The sequence below is a fragment of the Manis javanica genome, chromosome 2, assembly GCF_040802235.1.
Source record: "Manis javanica isolate MJ-LG chromosome 2, MJ_LKY, whole genome shotgun sequence".
Taxonomy (NCBI): Eukaryota; Metazoa; Chordata; class Mammalia; order Pholidota; family Manidae; genus Manis; species Manis javanica.
Genome location: NC_133157.1, coordinates 88,580,366 through 88,601,754, shown reverse-complemented (window position 1 = coordinate 88,601,754; position 21,389 = coordinate 88,580,366). Strand labels below are relative to the sequence as shown.

Below are 21,389 nucleotides of genomic sequence, written 5' to 3'. Positions count from 1 at the left end.
ATTCTATTCCATTGGTTTTATGTCTATCCTTATGCAAGTACCACACTATTTTGAAACCTTTGTAATAAGTTTTAAAATCAGGAAGTGTGCATTCTTTAACACTATTCTTCTGTTTTCAAGATTGCTGTGGCTATCTGGAGACCCTTGCAACCCCATAACAATTTGAAGATTGGCTTTCTATTTCTGCAAAAAAAGGCCATTAGAATTTTGATAGGGATTTCATCAAATCTGTAGACCTCTTATAGAATTAACATCTTTACGTAATTCTGTCCATGACATGCAATGACTTTCCATTTATGTAGATCTTTATTTTTTATTTATTTATTTATTTATTTTTTATTTTATTTTATTTTTTCAAATGTACCTCACAGTGGTTCAACAGCCCCCCCTCCCCTTCCTCCCGCCCTCCACCCCCACCCCTCCCCCTGGTAACCATAGTCACTTCTCAAGAGTCCATGAGTCTAATGCTATTTTGTTTCTTCTGTTTTGCTTTGTTTTTATATACCACAAATAAGTGAAATCATATTGTATTTGTCTTTCTCTGCCTAGCTTATGTAGATCTTAACTTTTTTCAGCAATATTTTGTAATTTTCAATGTACAAGTATTTTGCATCCCTGATTATATTTGTTCCTAGGTATTTTATCCTTTTAGATGCTATTATTCTTTAATTGATTTTTAATCCCCTTCTGATTGTTCATTTTGGGTGTATAAAAATACAATTGAGTTTTGTGTATTGAACTAGTCCCCTGAAATTTGGCCAAATTCATTTATTAGCTCTAGTAGCTTTTTTGTGGACTCTGGAATTTTCTATATGTAGAATAATGCCATGGTTATATTACTTATTTCCTCCTTTTCAATGTTTTTTTTTCTTGTTTAATTGCTCTGGGTAGTACAGTGTTGAGTAACAGTGGTGAATGTGAGCATTCCTTGCCTCATTCCTGATCTTAACGGAAAGCTTTTCACCATTGAGTATGATGTTAGCTGAGGGTTTTTCATAAATGCCTTTTATCCTATTGGGAAATTAAGTTTTCTGAGAATATTTTTTTTACCATGAATGCATTTTGGATATTGTCAAATGCCTTTTCTGCATCAACTGAGATAAAAATATGGGTTTTTTCTTTCATTTTATTACTGTGATTTTATTACATTTATTGATTTTCTTATTGCTATATGAGTCAATAAGAGTATATATTTGTCTTAATCCACAGTTCCTGAAAACATCGCAGAGTCTTAAAGGAGAAATGGGTGTCTTGTTATGTTAATGAGAAACTTCTGGGCCCCACCCAAGGTCAGGGCTAGAGGCTGAATCAGCCAATGGCCAATAATTTAGTAAATCATGACTATGCAATGAAGCCCTCACAAAAATCCATCAGATGAGCCCTCTGCTCTCTTGGATCCTGCTTCTCAGTAGGAGAGCTTCTATGCTTGGGGAACCAGAATGCCTCCACGTGCCACCGAGCCAGGCCCTGAGCTCCATTAGGATAAGAGCTCCTTTATTTGGGACATTCCCTGTGTATCTCTTCATCTGGCTGTTAACTTGTATCCATTATTAAACTAGTAAATGTAAGTGTTTTCATGAGTTCTGTGAGCCACTCTAGCAATTAATCATACCTAAGGGGGATGTCACTGGAACCTCCAGTCTGTAGCTGGTAGGTCAGAAGCTGGTAGGGAACGGCCTGGAGCTTGCAACTCTGAAGTCGGGGGTGGAGGGCAGTCTTGTAGGACGGAGCCCTTAACCTGGGGAATCTGGTGGTGTCTCCTGGCAGATAGCATCAGAATTGAATTGAGTTCTTGGATACCCTGTTGGTGTCTGAGAATTGCTTGGTATTGTGTGTGTGGAAAGACCCCCTCCCACCCACATGCACATTGGGATCAGGTCCAGGAACCCAAAAGGAATTAAGCATACTCTCGTACTCATGGCATATGAACCTTGTCTTCCTGGTATAAATCCCACTTGGTCATGGAATATAATCCTTTTAATGTGCCATTAGATACAGATTGTTAGTGTTTTGTTCTGGATTATGCATTTTTATTCATAAGGGATATTGGTCTGAAATTTTCTTTCCTTGTGATGTCTTTAGCTGGTCTTAGAATCAGGATAATACTGGTCTCATAGAATAAGTTAAGAAATATTCCTTCATCTTTTTTGAAGAGTTTGGAAGACTTGGTGTTTATCTCCTTTAGGTGTTTGGTAGAATTTAACCAGTGAAGCCATCTGGTCCTGGACTTTCCTTTGTTGTAAGGGTTTTGATTACTGACTCAATCTCTACTTATAGCTCTGTTGAGACTTTCTATTTCCTTTTAGGTCAATTTAGGTAATTTGTGTGTTTCTAAACATTTGTCCATGTCATATAGATTATCCTGTAGATAATCCTTTCCAATCCTTTTAAGATCCTTTTTATTTCTGTCTGGTCAGTGGTAATGTTCTAACTTTAATTTTTGATTTTAGTTATCTGCATCTTCTCTCTTATTTTCTTTGTCAGTCTAGCTACAGTTTGTGAGTTTTGTTGGTTTTCAAAGAACCAACTTTTGACCTCATTGATTTCCTCTATTATATATTTTTTAATGGTTGTTTTCAGTTTATTGCATGAAGGAATTACATGAGTCCACGTTAAAAGCAGACCCCAAGTGATTACATTATACAAGTTGTGAGGTTTTTAAACTTGTGACAAGAAACAGAAGGGAAATTCTTCTTATTGCAAGAAAGTCCTCACTAAAGGTTCAGTGAGCCATGAACCTCTAGCTGGTTGCCCTTAGCCAGTCCAATCTTTACAGTCTTTACCAGGAACTGGCACATGTTTTTGTATTGATCACCCTATAGCTGAACTACTTCTCCATATTCTGGATGCTCAATTTCAGTACCATTTCAGGCAAATTTCTTCTTAAACACCTTCACTAGTTTCTTTTCATTGTAATCCTCAGTGACCCCTTAGACAGAAGTAAGGGTGTTCCTGCTGTTTCTCTGTTGAATTCTAATATGGATATAATCGTCAGTGCCAGCAGGAACCAGATCGTCACCCTTATTTGCATCAGTAAAGGGGCTGAAAGAATGGAGGTTTTGGATAGCAGACATATGGTACAGCTCCTTCCTCAAAGGAAATGGCTTGTGGAAGACACTGGCTGGAGAAGATGGGAGTTGAGGAGTAACTGGGATCTCTATTGTTTTGTATTCTCTATTTTATTTCACTCTGTTGCAGTCTTTATTATTTTCTTCTTTCTGTTTCCTTTGAGTTGAGTTTGCTGGTTTTCACCCCTTCCATCTCCTCAAGGTATAAAATTAAATTATTGATTTCAGGTCTTTCTTATTTGTTTAATACAGGTGTTTGCCGCTATAAATTTCCTTCTGGATTCTGCCATTGATGCATCCCATAAATTTGTTAAGCTGTGTTTGCATTTTCATTTACCTCTAATTATTTAATTTCCCTTGTGATTTCTTCTTTGACTCATAGGTTGTATAGGTATGTGTTATTTAATATCCACATATTTGTAAATTTTCCTATTTTTCTTCTCATGATCTCTACCTTCATTCCATTGTTGTTAGAGAAGATACTTAGTGTGATTTCAATATTTTAAAGTGCATTGAAACTTGTCAGTGTCATATGGTCTGTCTTGGAGAGTATCCCATGTATACTTGAGAAAAATGTGAATCCTTTTGTTGTTGGGTTAGTGTTTTGTGCATGTCATTAGGTCTAGTTGGTTTATAGTGTTGTTCAAGCTTTCTGTCTCCTTATTAATCTTCTGTCCAATATTCTATTATTGAAAGTGGAGTATTGGCATCTCCAAATATTACTGTAGAACTGTCTGTTTATTCCTTCAATTCTGTCAATACCAGAGATCTTTTGACTCCACCCTCCTAGTCACCAAACTTTTTCCTGTTCTACCCAAATGGCTCCAAACTGGCTTCTGCTTGACTGTGATTAAATCTGTTCTACACAGAAGCCAGGGAGATTTTTGTGAAAAAAAAAAAAAAACTCATCCCAATACTTCTTACCCTAAAACCGTCTTCCTTGGCTGTCCATTGTACTCAAGAAGAAATTCAAATTCCCTCATAAGACATCAAAGCACCAGATATGACTCCTATCTCTAGTATTATCTTCTTAACCACCCTCCCTTCTTACTCCCAGTTCCAGATACATTGAATATTTCATGTTTCCAATTGTACTGATCCTTCTCTTACCTCCTGGCCTCTGCATTTTATGCTTCCTAGAACTGCCTCTCATTTCTGTACCTACACCTTTTCATATACAGAATTCCTATTGGCCATTTATGTAAGCATCAGTTAAACTCAAATCCTCTGTAAACACATTCTGACTTCCTTCAAATAAGTTTTCTACCCTTTCTCTCTCTCTTCTCCTTCTGGGACTCCTATAATACAAATGTTGGGACGTTTGATATTGTCCCAAAGCTCCTTTAACCTATCCTCATTTCTTTTTATTCCTCTCTCTTTCCACTGCTGAGCTTGAGAGCTTTCCATTATTCTGTCTTCCAAGTTGCTGGTCTACATCCTTTAATCTGCTGTTGATTCCCTATAGTGTATTTTTTCATTTCATTTATTATGTTCTTCATCTCTGATTGGTTCTTTTATGTTTTCTATCTCTTTGATGAAATCCTCCCTGAGCTCATCCACTCTTCTCTCAAGTCTGGTGAGCATCTTTATAGCTACTACTTTGAACTCTTTATCAGACAGATTGCTTAACTTGATTTCATTTATTTCTTTTTCTGAAGTTTGGCCTTATTCTTTTGTTTGGAGCACAGACCAATTTCTCCTCATTTTGTTTAACTTTTGGCATTCCATGAATTAGGCAAAAGGTTCTCTCCCAGTCTTGAAGGCATGGGGTTTAGGGATGATCCCTAGGTAAACTGTGTGCCTGTTGTTTTGGTTGGCCAACTGGAGGCCAGGTGAATGTGGGCTGAGGGTGTCCCAGTGCCAGGGCTCCTGGGGCAGAGTCCAGGGGGCTCTGGGTGAGAGCTTGTTGGGGCCATGCTGATGGGGCAGCCAGGGATGGAGAGGACACAGGTGGGACAAATTTGGGTGAGTGCCATGCTGATGCTGCTTTGGTGGGACTGCTGGATCTCTGGTGGGCACATTTGAGCATGGGAAGGGGATGGGAGTCTGCCCCAGTTATGTCTGGAGCCTGTGTATGCACCCCAACTCTGTTCTTGTCTGTACTATCAGTGTTCACAGGGGAGCATAAACAGTGGTGTTTACCAGCATCTCTGATGCTGGAAAGAGTTCCAGCAATTCTTCTGCTTTTTGGTGAGTACTTTAGTTTTGAAAGTTGCTTCCTTCACCTACAGTGTAGTTGCCTTTTAAACTGTGGTACTTTTCTGTGCCTCAAGGCACATAAATCTGAGCTCATGTCCCCAGTGCTCTCTCTCCTAACTGCAGGGCTCCCTTCCTTACTGTGCCTTTGTCTCTCCTGACATTTTTATGTAGTCTTTCTATCCTTCATGCAAAAGGTATTCTTTCATTCCTCAGTTCTCCCTCAGGAGGAATTGCTCTTTATGTGGTACATGGAAAGAGGTGGGTTCAGGCTGCTTCTCTACTGGCATCTGGACCTCCTCTGACTCTAACCTCCTTATAAAACTCAGGCGCCCTTTTTGTACAACTCCATCCACCTTCCATGTGTTCTGGTATTTATTCCAGCACCTAATACCCTGTATTGGAATTTCCTTTTTTCTTCTTGGACTCCACTACTGAGCCTGTAGCACTGTGCCTGGCACATGACAGCTCTGTAGGAAGAGGCAAGCTGCAATTGGCCTTGAGTGTCTTTGCATGTCCTTGATGGACATGCCAAGAATACAAGGGCTTGATGACCACTTTTTATCTGGGCCAGTTCTCACAGTTGTGTTTGCATAGTAAGCCTGAGAGATGAGGTAGCATCTGCAGTAACAAAGAGCAGGGCTCTTTCCACTTACTACCATAGTGATGACTCTCCTAAGCTCTGTGTGTTCCTGTGCTATAACCCACCCAATTGCACATACAGGCATCCATTGTGGACTCCTTGTGTTGGCCCTGTGGGACTTGGGGAAATAGGGTACCTGTCCATACCTACTGCTTTTGCCATCAGTAATGAAGTCCTTTGTCTCTGATGCAGGAATCTCATGTCTTCTGCTAGCATGCAAGAATACTAACATTCTAACTTCCTAGTTTGTAAGCAGAGTAAAATCCTAGATTCTTCACAATCCTTACAAGCTCAAGAGATATTCAAGGCTATAAGAACAAGAACTGGAATTAACACCTGGATTAGTGTGTTAAGGCTGCCTAAACAACTAAAATATTAACAAAAATACTAGACTAGGTGGCTTATGCAACAGATACTTACTTTCTCACAGCTCTGGAGACTAGATATCTGAGATGTAGGCAACGTTGGTTCCTTCTGAGGTTGTGAGGAAGGATCTGTTCTAGCTGCTCTCCTGGCTTGTAGATGGCCATCTCCACCCTGTGTCCTCACATGGTCTCTCTACAAGTACCTGTTCCAAATTTCCTCTTCTTATAAGGATATCAGTCATACTGGATTGGATCACCCACCCTAATGACCTCATTAATTACCTCTGTAAAGCCTCTATCTCCAAATGTTGTCACATGTTGAGGAACTGGGGATTAGGATGCCAATCTATGAATTTGGGGAAGAATAAATTCTGCCCGTGACAGCACTACAAGCACGTCAACTTGTATGGTATATCTTCCCCTTTTTTTGTTATATGTAATGAATGATCAACAAAAAATGACTTAAAAAATAACCTTGAAGTTTTCAAGGTTATTTTGGAGCAGAACCAAATTGACTTTTCTCTAATATTCCAAAAATTGTTCTTTAATCCTTTCAACTTGGCAATTTCCTCAAGTAGTTATGCTAATAAACCTTTTGGACCATTTGAAACTATTTCAAAGCAGAGACATTCTGACATTATGCTAAAGCAATCATTTATTAGAAATATTAGTCTAAGGTTTTCTCTGAAATTAAAACAGGACTGGAGCACATTTTGTATTGGTAGATACTATCTAATTAAGAGAACTGATAGGATTGAAACATCAGATGTAGTCAAAAAATGAGGACAGCCTCTACTGACTTGAGATTTACCTTTTTAGCTTGTAGTATCTCATTCTTGTTTTGTTTATTATTAAACATTAGCTCCTGATGTGAAAAAGAGATTTTAAGTGAATGAGTCTTGATGAATACAATTAAAGAACAGAAAAACTAAAACAACTCATCATTTATTTCTCTAAGTACAAACAAACAAAACCATTGGAATAGAAAAAAATTTCTATTCCATGGAAGTCATCTTTTAGTGAGCCTTTTTATCCCAACAGCATTTGCTTTTTCTATTGTTTACAGAAAATGGGGTCTTTGTATCTGAAGAAATGCTATGGTAGATCCATAGAGTATCAATTATGTATAAGAACCAGACATTTTTCATACACATTAGGCCATCATTCAATTATCCCAAAAATGATCATAACGTTTACTTCTTAAAAACTTTCATAAGAAAAATCAGAAGTCCTTTAAGTAAGTGGACCTCATTCTTCTACTCCATTCAGTTATTAAACACATATTTAAATGTCTACCATACATAAAGCATTATGCTAATTGCTAGGGGAATGCAATAATGAACTTAGCATACAAGTTCCTATAAAGAAATATTGTCCTTTCACCTCATTTTATTCACTAATTAGTTATATCAGTATGGATTTATGGATACTGACTTCACTATATTCAATACTGTCGTTATTTATTTTGTGGCTTGCTCCAGCACAGGCCATTATGATCTTCTTCAGATGGTTCCTGTGTACTTTTGATAAGCTTCATCTTTATTAATTTATTTTATTTTATTTTATTTTGGTATCATTAATCTACAATTACAGAAAGAACATTATGTTTACAAGGTTCCCCCCTTCACCAAGTCCCCCCCACATACCCCTTCACAGTCACTGTCCATATGTGTAGTAAGATGCTGTAAAATCACTACTTGTCTCCTCTGTGTTGCACAGCCATCCCCATGACCCCCACGCACTACACATCTAATCATAAGCCCCTTTTCTTTTTCCCTGCCCTTATCCCTCCCTTCCTACCCATCGTCCCCAGTCCCTTTCCCATTGGTAACTATTAGTCCATTCTTGGGTTCTGTGATTCTGCTGCTGTTTTATTCCTTCAGTTTTCCTTTGTTCTTATACTACACATATGAGTGAATTCATTTGGTACTTGTCCTTCTCTGCCTGGCTTATTTCACTGAGCATAATACCCTTTAGCTCCATCCATGTTGTCGCGAATGGTAGGATCTGTTTTTTTCTTATGGCTGCATAATATTCCATTCTGTATATGTACCATATCTTCTTTATCCATTCATCTACTGATGGACATTTAGGTTGCTTCCATATCTTGGCTATTGTAAATAGTGCAGTGATAAACATAGGGGTGCATCTGTCTTTTTCAAACTGGAGTGCTGCATTCTTAGGGTAAATTCCTAGAAGTGGAATTCCTGGGTCAAATGGTATTTCTATTTTGAGTATGCTGAGGAACCTTCATACTGCTTTCCACAATGGTTGAACTAGTTTACATTCCCACCAGCAGTGTAGGAGGGTTCCCCTTTCTCCACAACCACGCCAACATTTGTTGTTGTTTGTCTTTTCGATGATGGCGATCCTTACTGGTGTGAGGTGATATCTCATTGTGGTTTTAATTTGCATTTCTCTGATGATTAGGGATGTGGAGCATCTTTTCATGTGCCTGTTGGCCATCTGGATTTCATCTTTAGAGAACTGTCTATTCAGCTCCTCTGCACACTTTTTAATTGGATTATTTGCTTTTTGTTTGTTGAGGCATGTGAGCTCTATATATTTTGGATGTCAATCCTTTATCAGATCTGTCATTTATGAATATATTCTCCCGTACTGTAGGATACCTTTTTGTAGTATTGATGGTGTCCTTTGCTGTATAGAAGCTTTTTAGCTTCATATAGCCCCACTTGTTCATTTTTGCCTTTGTTTCCCTTGACTGGGGAGATGTGTTCATGAAGAAGTCACTATGTTTTTTTCTAAGAGTTTTATGGTTTCATGACTTACATTCAGGTCTTTGATCCATTTGGAGTTTACTTTTGTGTATGGGGTTAGACAGTGATCCAGTTTCATTCTCTTACATGTAGCTGTCAGTTTTGCCAGCACCATCTGTTGAAGAGACTGTCATTTCCCCATTGTATGTCCATGGCTCCTTAATCGTATATTAATTGGCCATATATGTTTGGGTTAATGTCTGCAGTCTCTATTCTGTTCCACTGGTCTGTGGCTCTGTTCTTATGCCAGTACCAAATTGTGTTGATTACTGTGGCTTTGTAGTAGAGCTTGAAGTTGGGGAGTGAGATCCCCCCCCCACTTTGTTCTTCCTTCTCAGGATTGCTTTGGCTATTTAGGGTCTTTGATGGTTCCATATGAATTTTGAAGTATTTGTTCCAGTTCATTGAAGAATGCTGTTGGTAGTTTGATAGGGATTGCATCAAATCTGTATATTACTTTGGGCAGGATGGCCATTTTGACGATATTAATTCTTCCCAGCCAGGAGCATGGGATGAGTTTCCATTTGTTAGTGACCTCTTCAGTTTCTCTTAAGAGTGTCTTGTAGTTTTTAGGGTATAGTTCTTTCACTTCCTTGTTTAGGTTTATTCCTAGGTATTTTATTATTTTTGATGCAGTTGTGCATGGAATTGTTTTCCTGATTTCTCTTTCTATTAGTTCATTGTTAGTGTATAGGAAAGCTACAGATTTCTCTGTGTTAATTTTGTATCCTGCAATTTTGGTGAATTCTGATATTAGTTCTAGTAGTTTTGGAGTGGAGTCTTTAGGGTTTTTTATGTACAATATCATGTCATCTGCAAATAGTGACAGTTTGACTTCTTCTTTACCAATCTGGATTCCTTGTATTTCATTGTTTTGTCTGATTGCCGTGGCTAGGACATCCAGTACCATGTTGAATAACAGTGGGGAGAGTGGGCATCCCTGTCTTGTTCCCGATCTCAGAGGAAAAGCTTTCAGCTTCTCGCTGTTCAGTATGATATTGGCTGTGGGTTGATCATATATGGCCTTTATTATGTTGAGGTACTTGCCCTCTATGCCTATTTTGTTGAGAGTTTTTATCATGACCGGATGTTGAATTTTGTCGAATGCTTTTTCAGCATCTATGGAGATGATCATGTGGTTTTTGTCCTTCTTTTTGTTGATGTGCTGAATGATGTTGATGGATTTTTTAATGTTGTCCCATCCTTGCATCCCTGAGATGAATCCCACTTGGTCATGGTGTATGATCCTCTTGAAGTATTTTTGAAATCGGTTTGCTAATATTTTGTTGAGCATTTTTATGTATGTTCATCAGGGATATTGATCTGTAGTTTTCTTTTTGGTGGGATATTTGCCTGGTTTTGGTATTAGGGTGATGTTGGCTTCATAAAATGAGTTTGGGAGTATTCCCTCCTCTATCATTTTTTGGAAAACTTTAAGGAGAATCGGTGTTATGTCTTCTCTGTATGTCTGATAAAATTCCAAGGTAAATCCATTTGGTCTGGGGGTTTTGTTCTTGGGCAGTTTTTTGATTACCAATTCAATTTTGTTGCTGGTAATTGGTCTGTTTAGATTTTCTGTTTCTTTCTGGGTCAGTCTTGGAAGGTTGTATTTTTCTAGGAAGTTGTCCATTTCTTCTAGGTTTTCCAGCTTGTTAGCATATAGGTTTTCATAGTATTCTCTAATAATTCTTTGTATTTCTGTGGGGTCCGTCATGATTTTTCCTTTCTCATTTCTGATTCTGTTTATGTGTGTTCACTCTCTTTTTCTCTTAATAAGTCTGGCTAGAGGCTTATCTATTTTATTTTCTCAAAGAACCAGTTCTTGGTTTCATTGATTTTTTCTATTGTTTTATTCTTCTCAATTTTACTTATTTCTTCTCTGATCTTTATTATGTTCCTCCTTCTGCTGACCTTCGGCCTCATTTGTTCTTCTTTTTCCAATTTCGATAATTGTGACATTAGACTATTCATTTGGGATTGTTCTTCCTTCTTTAAATATGCCTGGATTTCTATATACTTTCCTCTTAAGAATGCTTTTGCTGCATCCCACAGAAGTTGGGGCTTTGTGTTGTTGTTGTCATTTGTTTCCATATATTGCTGGATCTCCATTTTAATTTGGTTGTTGATCCATTGATTATTTAGGAGCATGTTGTTGAGCCTCCATGTGTTTGTGAGCCTTTCTGCTTTCTTTGTACAATTTATTCCTAGTTTTATGCCTTTGTGGTCTGAAAAATTGGTTGGTAGGATTTCAATCTTTTGGAATATACTGAGGTTCTTTTTGTGGCCTAGTATGTGGTCTATTCTGGAGAATGTTCCATGTGCACTTGAGAAGAATGTGTATCCTGTTGCTTTTGGATGTAGAGTTCTATAGATGTCTATTAGGTCCATCTGTTTTAGTGTGCTGTTTAGTGCCTCTGTGTCCTTACTTATTTTCTGTCTGGTGGCTCTGTCCTTTGGAGTGAGTGGGGTGTTAAAGTCTCCCAAAATGAATGCATTGCATTCTATTTTCTCCTTTAATTCTGTTAGTATTTGTTTCACATATGTTGGAGCTCCTGTACTGGGTGCATATATGTTTACAATGGTTATATCCTCTTGTTGGACTGAGCCCTTTATCATTATGTAATGTCCTTCTGTATCTCTTGTTACTTGCTTTATTTTGAAGTCTATTTTGTCTGATACTAATATTGCAACACTTACTTTTTTCTCTCTGTTGTTTGCATAAAATATCTTTCTCCATCCCCTGACTTTTAATCTGTGCATGTCTTTGGGTTTGAGGTGAGTCTCTTGTAAGCAGCATTTAGATGGGTCTTGCTTTTTTATCCATTCTATTACTCTGTGTCTTTTGATTGGTGCATTCAGTGCATTTACATTTTGGGTGATTATTGAAAGATATGTACTTATTGCCATTGTAGGCTTTAGATTTGTGGTTACCAAAGGTTCAAGGTTAGCTTGTTTACTATCTTACTGTCTGACCTCACTCACTTATTGAGCTGTTGTAAACACAGTCTGATGATTATTTCTTTCCCTTCTTTTTCCTCCTCCTCCTTTCTTCATATGTTGGGTGTTTTGTTCTGAGCTCTTTTTAGGAGAGCTTCCATCTAGAGCAGTCCCTATAAGATGCCCTGTAGAGGTGGTTTGTGGGAGGCAAATTCCCTCAACTTTTGCTTGTCTGGGAATTGTTTAATCCCTCCTTCATATTTAAATGATAATCGTGCTGGATACAGTATCCTTGGTTCAAGGCCCTTCTGTTTCACTGCATTAAATACATCATGCCATTCTCTTCTGGCCTGTAAGGTTTCTGTTGAGAAGTCTGATGACAGCCTGATGGGTTTTCCTTTGTAGGTGACCTTTCTTCTCTCTCTGGCTGCCTTTAATACTCTGTACTTGTCCTTGGTCTTTGCTATTTTAATTATTATGTGTCTTGGTGTTGTCCTCTTTGGATCCCATCTCTCAGGAGTTCTGTGTGTCTCTGTAGTCTGAGCAACTATTTTCTCTCCCAGTTTGGGGAAGTTCTCAGCCATTATTTCTTCAAAGACACTTTCTATCCCTTTTTCTCTCTCTTCTTCCTCTGGTACCCCTATAATGTGGATATTGTTCCTTTTGGATTAGTCACACAGTTCTCTTAATATTGTTTCATTCCTGGAGATCATTTTATCTCTCTCTGCATCAGCTTCTATGCATTCTTGTTCTCTGGTTTCTATTCCATCAATGGCCTCTTGGCAACTTATCCATTCTGCTTATAAATCCTTCCAGAGTTTGTTTCACTTCTGTAATCTCCCTCCAGATGTCTGTAATCTCCCTCCAGACTTCATCCCTTAGCTCTTGCATATGTCTCTGCAGGTCTGTCAGCATGTTTATGATTTTTATTTTGAATTCTTTTTCAGGGAGACTGGTTAGGTCTGCCTCTGCAGATCCTTTCTCAGGTATAACTATCTTCCACGGGACCAGATTTTTTGCCTTTTCATGGTGATAGCAGTGGCTGTAGGCAGGTTGTGGGTGTGTCAGCTGGGAGAAGAAAGTCCTTTTCTGCTTGCTGGATGCCCTGCCCTTCTCCGCTGCCGGTGATGGTTACCCGCACTTCTGGAGCAGCAGCCGGGTTAGTGCCCTAAGCTGCTGTGGGCAGGGTGTCCATCAGAGCAGTGTGGAGCCCTGCAGGGAGTGACAGGGCATGCCAGGTGCACTCCTCTGTGCTAGCAGCGACCCTGCCAGGCAGCTGTGTGGCAGCAGCAGTCCCTGGGTCTGGTCCAGGAGGCTGTAAGTTGGGCCAGGACTCTGGCCGTCTGCTGGGAGTGCACCCACTCCCCCCAGCTCCACTGCAGGTACATGCAGGGCTCCCCCATGCAGGCCTCTACCGGGCTTCTCTGGTCTCACCGCCACCAGTGCGCTCAAGCCGCGCCGTGTCTGCCTGGTCACACCGCTGCGGGCTAGCACAAGCCTCTCCTGTGGTGTATGGATCTGCTCTGAGTCCCTTCCAGCTCTGCCGTCCCCAGCGCACGCTGCCACTCTCCCACTACAGGGCCAGTATGTCGGGGTCTGTGCCATTTGGAGGAATGACCGGCAGGCTGCCTAGCATCATGAGGGACCTCTGAGCTGCACTGCCTCCCTGGGGTTTAGGGCTCCTAAGTTTCCCCGGTATTCCCAGCTGCTAGGACAACTTCGTTCAGCTATGAGGTACCTGTCTCTTTAAGACTTGCCGAAAGCACTCACTTTTCTTTTGTCTCTGGGGTGCTGGTTGCGGAGACCTGCCCACAGGTTTTGCTTTTCCGTTTCTCTAATATCCAGCACCCCATGCACCCTGTGTCTGCATTCCGGGTGCGGATTTCTAGAGCTGGTTGTTTAGCAGTCCTGGCCTTTCACTCCCTCCCTGTTCTGACTCCTTTCTTCCTGCCGGGTTTTGGGGTAGGGGAGCATTCGGGTCCCGCCTAGCCGCGGCTTGTATCTTACCCCCTTTGTGTGATGTTGAGTTCTCACAGATGTAGACGTATCCTGGCTGTTGTACTGCATCCACCAGTGTCTCTTTTAGGAATAGTTGTATTTATTGTATTTTCATAAAAATATATGTTTTGGGGAGGAGATTTCCTCTGAGCTACTCATGCTGCCATCTTCCTGTGATCCCCAGCTTCATCTTTTTTTTTTTTTTTACTAATTTTTTTTTTGAGAGGGCATCTCTCATATTTATTGATCAAATAGTTGTTAACAACAATAAAATTCAGTATAGGGGGGTCAATGCTCAATGTACAATCATTAATCCATCTCAAGCCTAATTCTCGTCAGTCTCCAATCTTCTGAAGCATAACGAACAAGTTCTTACATGGTGAACGAATTCTTACATGGCGAATAAATTCTTACATGGTGAACAGTACAAGGGCATTCATCACAGAAACTTTCGGTTTTGATCACGCATTATGACCTATAAACAATCAGGTCAAATATGAATATTCATTTGATTTTTGTACTTCATTTAAATGTTGATCCCACATTTCTCCCTCTATTATTATTATTATTTTTATTTTTAATAAAATGCTGAAGTGGTAGGTAGATGCAAAATAAAGGTAGAAAACACAGTTTAGTGCTGTAAGAGGGCAAATGTAGATGATCAGGTGTGTGCCTATGGACTAAGTATTAATCCAGGATAGACAAGGGCAGCAAGACATCCACGGATGCAGAAGATTTCTCTCAAAACAGGGGAGGTGAAGTTCTGACCCTCACCTCTGTTGATCCCCAAATTCTCACCTGATGGCCCCCCTGCAACTGTGCCTGTCTTAGGTTGTTCCTCCCTTGAGGAATCTTACCCGTCTCTGGCTAACCAGTCATCTTCCGGAGCCATACAGGGAAATGTAAAGTTGGTAAGTGAGAGAGAAGCCATATTGTTTGAAAAGGTTAGCTTTTTACTTCTTTGCAGATTTATGCCCTGTGGCCTCTATGCCCAGCACTTGTCTTGAGGTATCTTTACCATCTGGAGGAATTATGATACTCGGTAAATTCAATATGAGGCACGAATTCTATTTAAGGGTTGTAATTAGGAAGGAAGAAGAAAAGCTCTAGAGGTAGCATATGGAAGGAAACATGGGAGGATTGATTATTTCTTTGACATATCTTCTTGTAGAGTACCTTAAGTATGTATAGGTTTTAAACTACTAACTAATTTGCACACCCATATTAACATAATAGAAATATGGTGACATAAACAAAGGAAATCTATAATTACCATCCATCTCCAGTGAAGCCAAGAAAACCATTTAGGCACCCTAGGCATTTGTGAAAATTTATCTATGATATGATGGATATTGTCCAACTGTACTTGAACAATCAGACAAATTAAAGCAGCCCATTTCTGGGATCGGTTCACATCCCATATGTTCTTTTAACCGTAGATAGTCTATAGTCATGAGATTTTGGAGTGCTACAACTTGCACCCCTCCCAACTCCTGGTTGAGTTCCAACAGTACAGATCCAGTCAAATTCGTTGTCTCACTGTATGCACATGCCAGCCTAGACATCTCCCTCCTCATTCCTATGGCAAGTCCAGTAGACGGTGGGCTGGATGCAGCCACAACCGCAGCATTGTCCGGATCCCTGTGGAGGCTTTTTGATGATCATCCCCCGGCACAAGTCCTCCAGAGAGTGCTGATGCCGGAAGCTCCTCCTCATATCATATCTTAGTTAATTTTCTGGGTATCCAAGCTAGGCCTTGATCTTCTGCATAGAAACAAACAGACCCTTTGCCCACACTTTGACATTCCCTCTATAACACTGTGCAGAACTCATTGGAGGTCAGCACACAGTAACTGCTTTTTTTTTTTTTTATTAAGAGAAAGGAATATTATCAGAAAATAGTACCTCCATAGCTGATCATCTGACACCCTTTAAGTGATCAACATTAAGGATATTTAAAGCATGCGTTGATCTTTGATTTGCCAATAGTTTTATCCTATCAAGGAGTAATCCCCCTTTTCTTTCTTTCTTTCTTTCTTTTTTTTTTTAATTTTTAATCTACACTTACATGAAGAATACTATGTTTACTATGCTCTCCCTTATATCAGGTCCCCCCTAACAACCACATTACGGTTACTGTCAATCAGCTTAGCAAAATGTTGTAGAGTCACTACTTGTCCTCTCTGTGTTGTGCAGCCCACCCTCCCCTTTCTCCCTCCCCCCCATGCATGCTATTCTTAATACTCCCCTTCTTCTCCCCACCCCCTTATCCCTCCCTGCCCACCCATCCTCCCCAGTTCCTTTCCCTTTGGTACCTGTTAGTCCATTTTTGGGTTCTGTAATTCCGCTGCTGTTTTGTTCCTTCACTTTTTCCTTTGTTCCTATACTCCTCAGATGAGTGAAATCATTTGGTATTTCTCTTTCTCTGCTTGGCTTATTTCACTGAGCATAATACTCTCCAGCTCCATCCATGTTGCTGCAAATGGTTGGATTTTTCCACTTCTTATGGCTGAGTAGTATTCCATTGTGTATATGTCCCACATCTTCTTTATCCATTCATCTACCGATGGAGATTTAGGTTGTTTCCAATTCTTGGCTATTGTAAATAGTGCTGCGATAAACATAGGGGTGCATCTGTCTTTCTCAAACTTGATTGCTGTGTTCTTAGGGTAAATTCCTAGGAGTGGAATTCCTGGGTCAAATGGTAGGTCTGTTTTGAGCATTTTGATGAACCTCCATACTGCTTTCAACAATGGTTGAACTAATTTACATTCCCACCAGCAGTGTAGGAGGGTTCCCCTTTCTCCACAGCCTTGCCAACATTTGTTGTTGTTTGTCTTTTGGATGGCAACTATCCTTACTGGTGTGAGGTGATACCTCATTGTAGTTTTAATTTGCATTTCTCTGATAATTAGCGATGTGGAGCATCTTTTCATGTGTCTCTTGGCCATCTGTATTTCTTTTTTGGGGAACCATCTGTTCAGTTCCTCTGCCCATTTTTTAATTGCGTTATTTGTTTTTTGTTTGTTGAGGCTTGTGAGCTCTTTATATATTCTGGACATCAAGCCTTTATCGGATGTGTCATTTTCAAATATATTCTCCCATACTGTAGGGTTCCTTTTTGTTCTATTGATGGTGTCTTTCGCTGTACAGAAGCTTTTCAGCTTAATGTAGTCCCACTTGCTCATTTTTGCTGTTGTTTTCCTTGCCCGGGGAGATATGTTCAAGAAGAGGTCACTCATGTTTATATCTAAGAGGTTTTTGCCTATGTTTTTTCCAAGAGTGTAATGGTTTCATCACTTACATTCAGGTCTTTGATCCATTTTGAGTTTACCTTTGTATATGGGGTTAGACAATGGTCCAGTTTCATTCTCCTACACGTAGCTGTCCAGTTTTGCCAACACCAGCTGTTGAAGAGACTGTCATTTCCCCATTGTATGTCCATGGCTCCTTCATCAAATATTAATTGATCATATATGTTTGGGTTAATTTCTGGAGTCTCTAATCTGTTCCACTGGTCTGTGGCTCTGTTCTTGTGCCAGTACCAAATTGTCTTGATTACTATGGCTTTGTAGTAGAGCTTGAAGTTGGGGAGTGAGATCCCCCCTACTTTATTCTTTTTCAGGATTGCTTTGGCTATTCGGGGTCTTTGGTGTTTCCATATGAATTTTTGAATTATTTGTTCCAATTCATTGAGGAATATTGCTGGTAATTTGAGAGGGATTGCATCAATCTGTATATTGCTTTGGGCAGGATGGCCATTTTGACGATATTAATTCTTTCTAGCCATGAGCATGGGATGAGTTTCCATTTATTAGTGTCCCCTTTAATTTCTCTTAAGAGTGACTTGTAGTTTTCAGAGTATAAGTCTTTCACTTCTTTGGTTAGGTTTATTCCTAGGTATTTTATTCTTTTTGATGCAATGGTGAATGGAATTGTTTTCCTGATTTGTCTTTCTATTGATTCATTGTTAGTGTATAGGAAAGCTACAGATTTCTGTGTGTTAATTTTGTATCCTGCAACTTTGCTGTATTCCGATATCAGTTCTAGTAGTTTTGGAGTGGAGTCTTTAGGGTTTTTTATGTACAGTATCATATCATCTGCAAATACAGCTTCATCTTTTTATAAAACCTTTTTCTGGATTCATTCTGAATCCCTCATCTATCAGGGGTCACTTTTGGGTTTTATTTTGCACAGCATTCTCTGGTTTTTAAAAAAAACAGATTTGTTGATTTTTTAAGAGACATTTTTTGAGGTAAAATTGAATAATTGACCTATAACAGATTTCACTTGTTTAAGGTGCACAATTGGATACATTTTGACACATGTATGCACCTGTGAAACCCCATTCAACTTAATAAATGTGTGTATCACCCCTCAAAATTTCCTGTGCTGCCACCAAACCTCACCCACATTTTGCACAACCACTGGTCTGTTCTCTGTTGCTGCAGATTCATTCATATTTTCTAAAATTTATATAAGGAAAATCATGCAACTTTCTTTCTAGCCTCTTTAATCTGTGTAATTATTTACATGTTGTTCTGTATATCAGTAGTTCATTCCTTTTCATTGCTGAGTAGTATTCCACAACAAGGATCTTCCACAGTGTGCTAATCCACTCACCTGTTGATGGGTATGTACGTTTCCTGCTTTGGGTTATTACAAAATAGTTGATATGAACATTCTTATACAGGTTTTTGTATGAATAGGAATATGTTGGGAAGGGTGGTGAAAAAGGTAGAGAGATAGAGGTTGTATATGTTCCTTTGTTCACTTGGCATTTTAGAAAAACAGTGTCTGAGCCAGGGGGACTTGAGTACAGCCTGAGTCACGGACTTATGTGCATGTAGTTTGAGAAGGAATCTCAGGAGCAGGAGTGAGGAACCAGGGTGAGAGAGATAGGAGAAGATAAAGGAAATATGAGATGCTTTATTGAGGTGGCCAATATAGGCAAGGGGGCCTGATTCTTAATGGACACCTCCCCAAATCAGAGCTGTCTGCCTGAAGGACAGGAGGCTGCAACAACTATCCACCAGATCCTATTCCTTATTGTTCAGGATTTTTCCTTGGAGGAATTACTAAGTGCTTCTGAGCTATGTGTGTGCAAGCATGCAGCAAACACTGCTTGGTTCTGTCATTGTGAAATAGGCAAGTGAAAAATGAGCATCTGGCTGATAATGCATGGCATATGGTGTGAGCGCACTGGACACCTCTGGAAAGCATTGTAAATCCAAAAGTACCATTTTACTTTTATCCTGAAAACTGCAAAAATCCTAAGCATATGGACAATACAGAAAGATTTAGAATAGAAATTAAATGTTACATTGCAATCCAATTCCTTCTGTGTAACTTTTAGAGCAATGCGTAAACTACATCATTTTTTGTGCCTGGGAATCACTACATTATGTGGCTCCAAGTCTGTGAGCTATGCTATGTTTGTAGTTTCTCAAGTGTGTTGGTTGAAAACTTCTTCCTGATCTGGATTGTGGAAGATGTGCTCAGTCAGTGACAATTATGGAGAAGCACTTGTTATGTTGGGTTTAGAGCAACAAAAGAATTCAATTTGCCCGTTCACAGTTTCACATTTTCCAATTGATATGCAGAAGAACAAACACACACCCTTAGGAAAATGAGGGTAAGTTTGGCCTCTTAAGCTTTTTAACTAAAAATAAAATATGGGTAAAAGTTCAAAAAATTTTAAAACAAACAGCAGAAAGAACAGGAGTATCAGTTAGGTGATGATAAAAAACCCAAACCTAATGGTGTTAGTTTCCTAAGTCTGCTGGAATGGATCACCACAAACGCTGTATGTGGTACAATGTTCATTTTGTCCTGTTGGAACAACAGAAATTGATTCTCGTACAGTTTTGGAGGCCAACAGTCTGACAATGAGGTGTGACCAGGGCTGCTCTCCCTCTGAGGTCCCAAGTGTGTATTCTTCCATGACTCCCACTGTCTGGCATTGTACATAGTCCTCTGCTCTTGGCTTTTGGCCACATCTCTGCAGTGTCTGCCTCCTTCTTCACGTCACCTCCTCCCCTGTGTCTGGGTCTCTTCCATCTCACCCTCTGCCTTTCTCTTAGAAAGACTTTTTCCAGATGAAGTAACACTCACAGGCACTGGGGATTAGTGCATGGACATATGTTTTTGGGGTCACCATTCAACTCAGTAGAGCAGTTCTTTAAAAAGGAATAAAATAGTCATATCCAGGGAAAGTCTGTTCAAGAAGAAAAGAGAAGGTGCAACACCAGAACAATAGGCTCAGAAAGGAGGTGTACTTGTAGATACAGAGGAGATTCAAAGTGACAGGCTAACAGAACATGCAGCTTTATACCAATTCATTTTTAAAAACTGGAGAAAAATCAACAATTTTCTAAAACACCCTAATTTGCCAAACTAGGCTTAGAAAGACATAATATAACTAAATAGGTCATCAATCAAAAAAGAATTTGAAATGGTAGTGAAATAAGACTGAAGTAGATACTACTTTAATGGTTTTATAGATGAGTACTACCAAATGTTCAAGGAACATAAACATCTTATCCTAAATTCTAAAAACAAAACAAAACAAATTGTTTTAGTCTGCTTGAGCTGCCATACTAGAATACCACAGGCTGGCTGGCTTTAAAAAGAGAAATTAATTCTGTTACCATTGTAGAGGCTAGAAGTCCAAGATGAAGGCTCCTAAAAGTTCAGTTTCTGGTGAACCCTTCTTGCTGGCTTGCACATGGCCTTCGGCTTTCTTGCTGTATGCTCATGTGGCCTTTTCTCTGGGTGTGCATGTGGAAAATGAGAGAGGGAGCTCTGGGGTCTCTTCCTCTTCATATGGGACACCAGTCCCACTGGGTCAGGGCTCTACCCTTGTGATTAACCTCAATTACTTCCTTAAAGCCCGAAGCTCCAAATGTGGTCCCTTGGCAGATTAGGGCATCAACATAGGAACTGGGGGTTGGGATATACAATTCAGTCCATGACAAAGATAAAAAATATCTGACTTTATGACAACAGTATAAATCTGATATCAAAACAGGAAAAGATATCAAAGATGGAAATTTATATGTCAATGTTCCTTGTCTATGAGTGTAGATGGAACCTCTTATAAAATTAAAATAAAATGTTTATGCAAGGAATGGAACATGTTTCAAAAACAGACAAATACCTGTCAATGTTTTCAATTCAGTGCACTTAAAAGTCAAAATCCATATTATTTTCAACTTGACACTTATTTATGATAAAAGAATCAGCACAGTTTGGAAAAATTAGTCATAGCAGGAAACTGCCTACATCTGTGGTTCCTAACAAAAATTTACAACAGATATCAGAAGCATTCTGATTAAAGTCAGAAACATAACTAGGCTGTTTATAGTCTTATTCAAGATAATGCTGCAGGTTTTAGCCAATATAA

General features: G+C 39.4%; 1 pseudogene; it reads right to left on the bottom strand.

Moving 5' to 3' along the window:
- Nucleotides 1-2,714: 2,714 nt before the first annotated feature.
- Nucleotides 2,715-3,074, bottom strand: LOC118969891 (eukaryotic translation initiation factor 1 pseudogene; annotated as a pseudogene).
- Nucleotides 3,075-21,389: the final 18,315 nt, after the last annotated feature.